The following is a 12,361-nucleotide window of genomic DNA, read 5'->3' as shown; positions in this document are numbered from 1 at the left end:
AGAACCACCACCCCTCCCTTCCTTTCCTGGCCCAAGCCAGGAAGCCAGGGGGAACACGTCCCCAGCCCTTGCTCAGGAAAACCTGCTGAGGTCTGCAGCACTCACACGTCCATCCCTCTGACAGTCACCCACATTCTACTTGCAGTAACTTTTTACAATCACTCCTGACATATTCCTCATCTGGATTTTGCTTTAAATAAACAGATCCCAGCTAAGCTTCTCTGGATGAGTCTCCATCTTTATATATTTGCAAGTAGAATTGGTCCTGCAGACTGAGATCTACAAAGTCACTGGTTTTGGGGCCTGATGTGGTAGCCTAGTGACTAAAGTCCTCACTTCACATGCTCTGGGATCCTACGTGGACACCAGCTATTATCTCAGCTGCTCCACTTCCCATCCAGCTTCCTGCTTGTGGCCTGAAAAAGGACAGCCCAAAACCTTGGGACCCTGCACTCGTGTGGGAGACCTACAAGAAGCTCCAGGCTCCTGGCTTCAGATTGGCGCAGCTCTGGCTATTGCAGCCACTTGGGGAGTGAACGAATGGATAGAAGATATTTCTCTCTGTCTCTCCTTCTCTTTGCCTTTCTGATAAAAAAAAAAAATCACTTTTGAGCCCAGCACAGTAGCCTAGTGGCTAAAGTCCTTGCCTTGCACACACCGGAATCCCAAGTGAGTGCCGGTTCTAATCCAGACAGTCCCACTTCCTATCCAACTCCATGTTTGTGGCCTGAGAAAACAGCTCAGGATGGCTCAAAGCTTTGGGACCCTGCACCCATGTGGGAGACCCCGGAGAGGCTTGTGGCTCCTGGCTTTGGTTTGGTACTGCTCCAGCAATTGCAGTCACTTGGGGAGTGAATCAGTGGACGGAAGATCTCCCTCTCTGTCTCTCCTCCTCTCTGTATATCTGACTTTGCAATAATAAATAAATAAATCTTTAAAAAAATAATAAGTTGTATTTATTTGCAGGCCCGTGTGGTAGCCTAATAGGCCAATCCTCCACCTTTGGAGGTCTTGGCTGGTTCACTTCTGATCCAGTTCCCTCATCTGGCACTCACTGGGGTCTCTCGTGTGGGTGGCAGGAACCCAAGTAACTGGAAATCAGGTGCTGCCTCTGAGGGAAGCGGAGACAAACTAAAACCTAGGTACCATAGGGGATGCGGGCATCCCAAACTTCAGCTTCACCTGCTATGCCACAACTTCCAATCCAGGAGGCTACTTTAGGTAAGTGGGTCAGGAACGCTGAAAGTAGCAGCAGAGCTGAGATCTGAAGGAAGCCCCACAGCCCCACCAGACGGGTCAACAGCCCCACTTCACAGGTAACGGCGGTAGAAGTGAGAGCCGAAGTGCATTTCCTAAACCACAGCCTAAAGTTCTGACTTTGCTATCAACCCCCCCTGCCACCAAACAGCTTCAAGATAAGTGCTAAGGAGAGGCTGTGAAACCATGTGACTTTGGAAACGCTTAGATACCTTCACAGACTTTGAAATAGTGTCTTCCTGTGGAGAGCTCTGCCCTAATTTGCCTCACTTGGTAAAAGCTGTAGTTGGTGGTCAGAGCTCTGGGCAATAACCTGGCTCTGGCAAGAGTTTGCCGGTGACATGGGGAAGTCACTCTCTCTGTCTCATATTGCTCGTCCATAAATGGAAAAATCGCAGCTCTAACACAGGAGTTTTGAGTAGCATGAAACTATTTTCCAGTGGATATCAACTCCCTTAGGAAACCAAAGAGAACACATCTTGATCCAAGAAAGGGATCCTGCACTTGACCCTCAGGTCTGCTTCAAGCAGCTGCTACAGATCTGGAACAAGTCAGGGAACAACAGGATGAAAGCGAGGAACAGGTTTAACACCCTGATGGCAACTCGAAAGGACCAAGTTCCTGGACAGAGCCCAGGACCAGCAGCCCCAGCTAAAGCCACAGTACAGGTGATGCAGACTCAGCTGTCGTCCCTGTATCACCGGCCTGACTGAGGCCTTGCTTCAGCACTGATCTCATGAAGGTCAACGACAAGGATGAGTAGGAGAAGGAGCAGGCGGATCCTGTCTGGGGGCTTGGATGTTGGGTCTTTACAGACTGGACCGGACCAGTGGTGGCCCCCAACAGACAGCCCTGTGTCAGGAGGTGAGTTTGGTTATCTCCTGGAAGATATGCACTAACTTGCACAACTGGGTTTAGATGTGCAAATGCAATGGTGCTGAGTATATGCCTCACTAGTGTACTTAGCTTTTCAAGTGGAGACTAAGATAAAACCCAGCTTTATCTTTTCCATATTTGTTGATCTTACCAAGTCACTTAACCTCTCGAAGCCTCAAGTTCACATTCTTAAGAGAATAGTAAGGTGTTTCTTTGCACAATGGAAGGAGGGTTGCCTGCATAATGTAGATAAAGTCCTTGGCACTCTGCCAGGCAGATCATGAGTATGTGGGAATTGGTAGTTTTTATCTTCACTACTTCCCCCCACCCCAAGATGTATTTTGTTGTGGGCTGAGGAGCTGATTTTCATTGCTTTAGCTGAGCACTCAGGAATCAGGCCTAAGGCAGTAGCACCTGGCCTTTGCAGACTCATTGGCGTCCTATTAATGGACTTGGGGGGAAGAGGAGATAATATGTAACAAAGAGGCTTAGGAGCAGATGGCTCCTAGCACTTCTACCACCACCATGGTCTCCTTGTGTTGGTGCTTTTCGCTTGGACATTCACCGCGCCTACTATGCCGGCTCAGCGGAAAAATTCTAGTCTGTCCAGGCATTTTCGTTATTGTGAGACTGGCTTTTTACACAATGTGAACTTGGAGGTTAATGTCAATGATAATGTCTTACAAAAGGGCCTTCTATTATTCCTACTGTTTTGACTGACCCCATTGACCTTATGCTGATCAAGGGACCTGTGTTTAGGGTTCATCCTTTCCTTAATCTTTAGGTTCTCCTTTTCTTTGTGATACAGGATTAGGGTGTAGCCTTTTATTATTCCTACTGTTTTGGGTGTCCCCATTGACCTTATGCTAATCAAGGGACCTGTGTTTAGGGTTTCATCCTTTCCTTAATCTTTAGGTTCTCCTTTTCTTTGTGATACAGGATTAGGTTGTAGGATAAGAATTGTAGCAGGAATTTCTATTGTTTTTGGATAAAGCAGATGGCATGATTGTCCTTAGAAACACCCACTTGACCATGAGTGGAAAGTCTGAGCCAGATTTTGACTGGTTCTGTATAAATAAAGCGGACAGCTTTACTGCATCGTCCACTATCATCAAGGAATTCTGGTGGTCCATCTCTTTTCTTTCTTTGGGCACACTTCGCGAGTTCTGAACCTCGGCTGGAGCTGGACTCCGGCAGTATTTATTTAAAAGGCAAAGTTATATGCTGGTTCATTCTCCAAATGGCCAAAGCCAGGAATCTAGAACACTTCCCAAGTCTCCCACATGGGTGCAGGAGCCCAAGCGCTTGGACCATCTTCTGTTGTTTTTCCAGAAACATTCATGTAAAAGGAGCTGGCGTGGAGGTGCAGCAGCCGGGACTCAAACCAGTGCCCATATGGGATGCAGGCATCGCAGGTGGCAGCCTGATCTGATGAAGTACAACGCCAGCCCCTAAATTCACTATTACTCTGAGAAAGTCAACACATAATCCGTTGAGTGCAAGTGTCATGCCCGGCTCTGCACATGAAAGAGAAATCAGCCCAGCATCATTCCTAACTTTTCGTCTGATACAGGAACAAATCAGATAGTAAGCTATAGTCACTCAAGGTTGAGTGGGATCACAGCCTGGTAGAGAGAGTCCAAGTCCCAGGAGAAACCAAGGCAGGAACACTTGCTATGTGCACAGGAAAGGATTGCTGCTCTTTGGATGTCTCACCCAGCAGCAGGTGGTCAGAGGTTAGGCCCACATACCCGGGGTGGTGCGAAGGGGAAGCCAAGTCCTGGGTAGATTGAAACACAGCTTGCAGCTTTTCTTCCAGCTTTAAAATAGCCAAGAAACTCCCTAAGCTGGGTACCTTCCTCCCTGAGGTTTCCAAAACTTCCAGTGAACAGAGAGACTGTGGCATCCAATCTGAAAGCCCAGGCAGCTGCCTCAGGCCCTGTGGATCCCTGCAGCCCTGAGGGCACCCTTGCTGCCACATGCCAGCCCAGAGATGTAACCGCATACCAGAGATTGCAAATCAGCCTCTGGCATGGTACTTTCCCACAGGAAGGGTCTACAAAGAATTCAAGAAGAGGCGGCTTCATCTGGGCCAGTGGAAAGTGAGCAAGCAATAGAAGATGGCTCAAGCTTTAGGGCCCCTGCACCACAAGGGAGACCTGGATGGAGTTTCAGGTTGTGGTTTAGGCCTGGTCTGCGGCCTTTTGGGGAATGAAACAGTGGGTGGAAAATCTCCATCTCTCTCTCTCTCAGACGTGTGTTCCTTCGCTTTCTGTCTCTGTCACTCTATCTTCCAAATAAATAATTAAATACTTAAAAAAAGGAAAAACTGTGGCTGAGTGAAATAAATGAGCAAGTCAGCAGAGACGAAGCTTTTAAAAGTGGAATTGGGAGCCCTGTGCGGCAGCCTAGTGGCTAAATCCTTGCCTTGCAATTACCAGGATCTCATATGAATGCTGGTTGGGGTGTGGGCTGCTCCGCTTTCCATCCAGCTCTCTGCTTGTGGCCTGGGAAAGCAGTCGAGGACAGCGCAAAGCTTTGGGACCCTGCACCCACGAGAGAGACCCAGAAAAAGCTCCAGTCTCCTGTGCCAACAGATCTCCGGAAGTTTTTCTTTTTGCACAGTTGAGGGGTTGGCATTGTGGTACAGTGGATCAAGATGTTTCTTGCAATGCTGACATCCCAGATAAGCACCGGTTCAAGACCCTGTTGTTTCACTTCCAATCCAGCTCCCTGCTAATGCACCTGGGAAAACAGTGGAAGATAGCCCAAGTATTTGGTGATGTGCTACTCACATGGGCGATATGGACAAAGGTCCTAGCTTGTGGCTTCACCCTGGCCCATCCCCAGCCACTGCGAGCCTTTGGAGAGTGAACCAACAGGCAAGGAATTTCTTATTCTGTCTCTCCATCTCTCTACCCCTGCCTTTCAAATGAATAAAATAGTAGATATTTTTGAATGGCAATATGAAACTCTTCAAGGCAGGACACATTAAATAAACACCCCAGATATAACCAGTAGACATTCCTTTAGGAAGTCTGGATGTTCAAAGTTAAGCATTTGGCACTCAACAAACCCTTAAGGCTTCAGCATTAGAGGAGCTAGAACGGCCTTAAAACTTGGCCTTACAGAGAAAGCCCTGGTGTTCTGCAAAGCAATTCTGAACTTTAGTCACAACAGTATCTAGGCAACCCTTTCAGTAGAGATAATGGGTGTCTCATCATATAAATCATTTGCAAAGGAGCCAAGCACCGACTTGTTGAAAAACCTAAGCAAGTATAAGCCAGGTGCAGGAAAACATCCTTCACACTCACCCATGCTTGCTCTCCCCTCAGGGGAAAACACTTGGAATCTGCCAGTGCTCTTTGGTGAAGACCCTTGGGCTTTTCTCTGCTAAGGAGCACAGTGGAAAGACCTGTCCAGGGATATAGTTGCAGATTTCTGCCTTGTCACTGCCACCTGCCTCTCCAGCGCAATGACTCAGCAGGGCTTCAGAGTGGCTATTAGGTGACTAATAATGGAGCATAGGTGTGCCTGCTGGCCAGAGGTCAGCAGTATCTAACTGTTAATCACAAAATCCTCTGGAGCAAAGATTGTAACAAGGGCAGGTTGCTCTATGCAAACACCCTGGGTTGATTTTCACAATCTGCAGGCAGGCCTTGCCCAGCAGCTTTGGGTGCAGGAGTGCCAAGTCACTCTTCCTAATAGTCACCCAGTTCTGGGCTGAGGAGGGGGGACAATCAACAGTCTCCACCCTCTGATCCTAGTGCTGTGGAAGAGGCAAGGAGGCAGCAAGTGTGGGCATGGAAGTAGGAACAGATCATGGGAGCCCAGCAGAACTAATTCAGGTTGAATGAGAGGAAAAGCCTCACATTAACTGAGTTTGTTTGACCCAGAAATCAGGGAAAGAGAAGATAGACAGGGAGGAAAACCTATGGAAGGACAGCCTAGATTTTTGGAAACAGCGTGTGTACAGAGAGCTAGGCGTTTGGAGCAGTGTAGGACTGCGGTATGGTGGACTAGCAGGCAGGTGTTGACAACGAACACATCGCCACGTAATCCGAGCTGAGCGGAGGGACTAGGGTTACAACACAGACAACGCACAGAGGACAACACAACACGCAGTACACCGAATGCCGATCGATGACAGATTGATCTTTATTGCAACTCCAGGCTTTCTTTTATACTCTCCCTAGCTCCTCCCAGTGTTTATCCAGTCCTCAAGGGGCCACCCTAAATCCTCGAGTTCCTCCCAGTAGTGGCCACCCTAAATCCCTTGAGTTCCTCCCAGTGTTTATCCAATCCTCTAGTGGCCACCCTAAATCCCTTGAGTTTTATCCAATCCCTTGGCAGATAACTTGACAAATAGGAAGCAGGAACTTGCGGTTAAGCCAGTGGCTAGATGTATCAGGCCAAAATTACCAATCCTGTTATGCTCTGAGAAACAAGCTAAGCTGTGGAGTTAATCCTTGGGAGACCGGGGCCTGCAGGCAGGGAGTGAAGTCGAGATTTGTAAAGAAGGGCCAGTCCTGTAGCATACCAGGTAAAGCTACCACCTGCATTTGCATCCCATATGGGCATGGTTTAGAGTCCTAGCTGCTTTTCTTCTGATCCAGCTCCCTGCAAACGTGTCTGGGAAAGCAGCAGAAGATGGGTCAGGTGTTTGGGTCCTGTACCCACATGGGAGACCTGGAAGAAACCTCTGAACCAACCTAGCTTTAGCCATTGTGGAAATTTAGAAAATGAACCAGCAGATAGAAAAATTTGTCTCTCCGTCTCTCTATATAACTCTGCCTTTCAAATACACAAATAAATAATAATAAAAAAAAAGAGTTATGACAAGTTCTTAATGAAGTGTGATTGTCTCAGAGCCATGGCCTGGTTAGATCTTTGCCCGTTCCCAGTCACCCTCAAAACCCAGTGTCTAACTGGAGAGAAGTTGTAGCTTTCCATGCAACAGGGGGTGTTGCCTCACAGGCAGCACAGGGGTCCCTGTTACAGCAGTTGAAGAAGGATGGTGACCCCAAAACACCATAGAAGAAATCATCCAGGTAAAACTTTTATTCTTTTAAGCTTTTTTATTTTAAGATTTTTTTTTTTTATTGGAAAGGCAGAATTACAAAGAGAAGGAGAGACAGAGAGATACTGAGGAGCTAAAAACAAAATGGAGTAAACATGGCTCATTGCCCAGTACAATACTTTTCGTTTTTGTAACTTCTGCTTTGCTCGCTTGGCTAGGAAATTGGGTGAGCTCGCAGGCCAATGACCGGCGTGACCTTTAGCACAGATGAGCTTCAATTTCCATGAATCCAAGACATGCAGGAATGTGTGGTTTTTCCTCCCTTACCTTACAAGCTATTGTAAACTGCCACCTTTTCAAGCTATTGTAAATTGCCCCTATAAAAACCCTGTGAATGTGCTGTTCTGAACCGCACTCTGGTAAGGGGTGTCCAGCCTGTGGCTGTAAGAAAACTTTGCTGTGACTGTCACTGGTGTATGTAACATTCTGTGTTAGCGGTCAAATGGATGCAATAATACAAAGATCTTCAATCTGCTATTTCATTCCCCAAGTGGCTGCATCAGCCAAAGCTGAGCTGATTCGAAGTTAGGAGCCAGGCGCCTCTTCTGGGTCTCCCACACAGGTTGAGGGTTCCAAGGTTTTGAACTGTCATTTACTGGTTTCCCAGGCCACAAGCAGGGAGCTGGAAGGGAAGTGAGGCAACCAGGACATGAATTGGCGCCCATACAGGATCCTGGTGCATGCAAGGCAGGGACTTTAGCCACTAGGCTACCACGTTGGACCGCTGGGCAAAGCTTTAAGCTGATGTCCCTTCTCATTAGGCTGAGCTGTGTCCTAAGAATGTCGACTTCTTGGACACCCATGTGGGATCCTGGCACCACAAGTGGAGGCTTATCCCACTATACCATGGCTCTAGTGTCCAACTTTACATTTTTTTAAGGTCAACAGTTTACAAGTTGTGAAACTCCCCACTTTTTTAACCCCTTCAGTTCCCTTCCCTCAAAACTAATACCTCAGTTGGCGGTGTTTCCTTACAGTTCTCATTCTGTGTAGAAGCAATGTCAACATGTATAGAAATACATATTTAGACATAGACAAATCTGAGGCTGGACCAGCCTTGGCTCTGAGGCCAGCTGTTCCTTCCTACTCAGGGTGCACCGGGACTCAGAATGGTGGAGTTTGGCATGGCTGGGGAATCAGGAGAGTACACTGAAAGCTTTCTGTTTCTGCTCAGCTGAGCAGCGTTATGATAGAAGGAGAAACGGGTCAATGTATGGAAGCAGAGAGAGGCTGGGGTTTGAGGTCCTGTGGAGGCACAGCGATTTCTCATACTCACAGAGGAGCTGTGAGCACGGTACCCAGCATGCTGGAGCGTCTGAGCCACATCTGCCCCTGGTGTGCCTCAGGAACTGGTTTTTTTTTTTTTTTTTTTTTTTTTAAGATTTATTTATTTTTATTGGAAAGGCATATTCTTCCAGAAAGAAGGAAAGATAGAGAGAAGATCTTCCATCTGCTGGTTCACTCCCCAAATGGTTGCAATGGTTGGAATTGAGCCAGTCTGAAACTAGGTGCCAGCAGCCTCTTCCAGGTCTCCCATGCGGATGCTGGATCTCATGGTGAGAAACAGAAAGGAGGGGTGAGTCAAACAAGCTTTTGAACAGCCCTCTTGAGAGAACTCAAGAGGTTATTTCAGATGAAGCCACACATGTCTGGATCTCCTGCTAGGCCCTTTCTCTTTATAAAAAAAAAAAAAAAAAAAAAGATTGGGGTCTCAGGATGGCATGTCTCATGCCTGAATCCCAGAAGCCAGCCACCACGTGCACATGGTGAGCTGTCCCCAGGCCTGCCTGGGCTCTGGGGGCTGCTCCCTTTGGGGTGAGTACACCATGGCTGGGCAGGTCTGAGGCCCACCCGCCGCCCTCATTGGGTGTTGAATGGGATTAGGGAGGGGTGTGACCTTGGGCCTGGGGGTTTAAACTTCTGCATACTGGCAAACCAGGGTAGGGGGCGGGCCTGGTAGGGGTTATTGTGGGTCGCTCCAACTAGGCTGCAGCTCCCACTGATTTATGTGCTGGGCAGAACCAGGCTGGACTGCAACACCCATTAGTTCCAGTGGAAGTAGCGGCTGAAAACAGAAGTGACCCTGCAATTGCAACCACCAGCTGATCAGGGCAATGGACTGTGCCGGGCCCTGTACTTGCTAGTACATACAAGAATCTGGTCTGAGAACACCTCAGACAAAGTTTCTTTGGAGATCTCCCCAGTTGAAATGCTGGACTCAGCACCCTAACCAAGAAAAGACAGAAGACAGAACAGGTCAATCAACCACCTCAGCTACATGTTGGCAGCAAAATACTGGGCAAACAGAGACTCTATGATGGACTATGTCAATCAGTGGATTCTTCAAAGACCTCATCGTGCTTGGAGTGGCAAGATTGGCAGTGATTCATAACTGTTGAACTATCAAAACCACTTGAGCAAGAACCTCAGAGCATGCCCTACATCCGGGACCTAGGGTGGGTGGGAAACTGGGTGGGCCTTCTTCCTTAATATCCCCGTTTAAACATGAAGAAAACAATATGGAAATAATAGTCTTACCCACTTTCCTATAGCCCTTGAACATTTTTACCCTAATTATGTAAGGATTGTAAAAAAAAAAAGTAGATAAGAATAAAAATAATGTTGATCCAAAAAAATTAGTTGAAGGGCACAGTTAGAGAGAGAGATACAGGAAAGATCTTCCATCTGCTGGTTCATTCATCACATAACCACAAGACCACTGCTGGGCCAGTTTTAAGCTCAGGAGCTTCTTCTGGGTTCTCTCACACAGGTGCAGGGGCTGAAGCACTTGGGCCATCTTCTGTTGCTTTCTTTGGTGCATTAACAGGGAGTTAGATTGGAAGCGGAGCAGCTGGGACTTGAGCTGGTGCCAATTATGGGATGCTGAATCTTACAGGTAGAGGGTTAGCCAGTGGAGCCATCACACCAGCCCTGGTGGCCAGCGGGGAGCTTTCTCTTTAAGGGTCCACTGCCTCCCAGTCCAGGACATTAAATCTTTCAGAGCTGAACATCTGGGTGAACATCCAACAAGTGTAATATCCAAACCTTTAGCAAGAGTCTAATGGCATGGATGCCATCAGTGGAGGAAAACATCAAGGTCATTGACTGTATTGAGTTTTGCTGACGATGTGAAAAGAAGTAACTACAACTGGTATGCATTGCTGGCAGGAATGAAAATGATGCATCCTTTTGGCAGGTGGTTTATCGTATAAAGGTGTAAATACCACGTGGATCACTGATGAACAGTGATTCAAAAGAAAGGATAACATAGAGTTACACCTCAAAGTTTCCAGCAGCTCTATTCACAGTAATCCAAAACTAGAAACACAAACACACACAGGACTGACAAATGGAAACATCTGCCATATCTGTGCAACGGAACACTTCTCAGCAATGAAAACGAATGAATGGCTGAAGAACACAACCCACAAATGAATCCCAAAGACAGTACTCTAAGCGAAAGAAGCCAAACGCAAATACTGCAAACCACATGATTCAAATTCTGCCAAAAGTGACCCCGTGGTGATGGAAAATAAATTAATGCTTTCCCAGGGGTCAGATTGCTGGGGGAGGGGACTGAGTACAATGGGGCATACGAGAGCCACAATGAAAATGGTCTATTGGATGACTGAGTGGAGCAACATGACCATATACATCCATCACAACTCTTCAAATAGCACACTTCAAACTGGGGAGGCTGGGGCCAGAGTTGTGGTGCAGCTAGCTGGTTAAGCTGTTACGTGTGATGCTGGCCTTCCAAATAGAGTACTTGTTGCTTCCAACTCCCTGCTCTCCCTGGGGGAGGACGGGATGATGGTGCAAGAACTTGGGCCCCTGCTACCCATGTGGACGGTTAGGATGAGATTCCTGATCCCTGGCTTCCTCCTGGTGCAGACCTAGGTGTTGCAGAGCAAACCAGCAGATGGAAGATCTCTGTCTTGCACTCTTTCTCTGTCACTCCGCCTTTCAAATACACAAGTAAATCTTGTAAAGAATTGGTGAATTTCACCTCAATAACACCTTAATTTTACAAAAATTATACTTAACTGATAACAATGCTTGAAATTAAAATAGAAAAACAGAAGGAATTTAATAAAGGAAATGAAAGATAACAATAGACAGAATTTTAGAAATTGTTTTAGGGTACAACTTTAAATGCAGTTTAAAACTTGATAGAAACAGGGGCTGGCATGTTGGCTCAAGTGGATATTCTTCTGCCTCCAAGCTCCAGTATCCCATTTGAGAGCCGGTTTATGTCCTGGCTGCTCCACTTCAGATCTGACTTCAAGCTTATGGCTTGGGAAAGCAATGAAGGTCAGCCTGATGCCTTGGGACCCTACACCTATGTGGAAGACCCATTAAAAAACCCCCGCACCCACGTGGGAGACAAAAAAAAAGTTTCTGGCTCATGCGGGAGACCCAGAAAAGGCTCCTGACTCCTGGCTTCGAATCAGCTCAGTCCTGGCCATTGCAGCATCTTGGGGAGTGAACCAGCACATAGAGGATCTTTCTGTTTCTCCTTCTCTCTGTAAAATCTGACTTTCCAACAAAAACAAATAAAATCTTGGGAAAAAAAAGTTACCAGGCCCAGTGTGGTAGCCTAGCGGCTAAAGACCTCACCTTGAGCGTGCTGGGATCCCACATGGACGCCAGTTCTAATCCTGACAGCTCCACTTCCCATTCAGCTTCCTGCTTGTGGCCTGGGAAAGTAGTAGAGGATGGCCCAAAGCCTTGGGACCCTGCACCCGTGTGGGAGACCTGGAGGAAGTTCCTGGCTCCTGGCTTTGGAACAGCGCAGCACCTGCTGTTGCGGCTCACTTGGGGAGTGAATCATTGGACGGAAGATCTTCCTCTCTGTCTCTTCTCCTCTCTATATATCTGACTTTGCAATTTAAAAAAATCTTAAAAAAAAAAGTTACTACATCCTGGCTTGATAGGCTCAGCTCCAGCCATTGTGGCCATTTGGGGAGTGAACCAACGGAGTAATCATCTTTCTGTATCTCCTCTCAGTAAATCTGCCCTTCCAATAAAAATAAATAAATCTTTTTTTTTTTTTAAAGATTTATTTACTTTATTACAAAGTCAGATATACAGAGAGGAGGAGAGACAGAGAGGAAGATCTTCCATCCGATGATTCACTCCCCAAGT

The sequence above is a fragment of the Ochotona princeps genome, chromosome 13 (genome assembly GCF_030435755.1).
Source record: "Ochotona princeps isolate mOchPri1 chromosome 13, mOchPri1.hap1, whole genome shotgun sequence".
Taxonomy (NCBI): Eukaryota; Metazoa; Chordata; class Mammalia; order Lagomorpha; family Ochotonidae; genus Ochotona; species Ochotona princeps.
Note: the sequence above shows the minus strand (reverse complement) of the source record.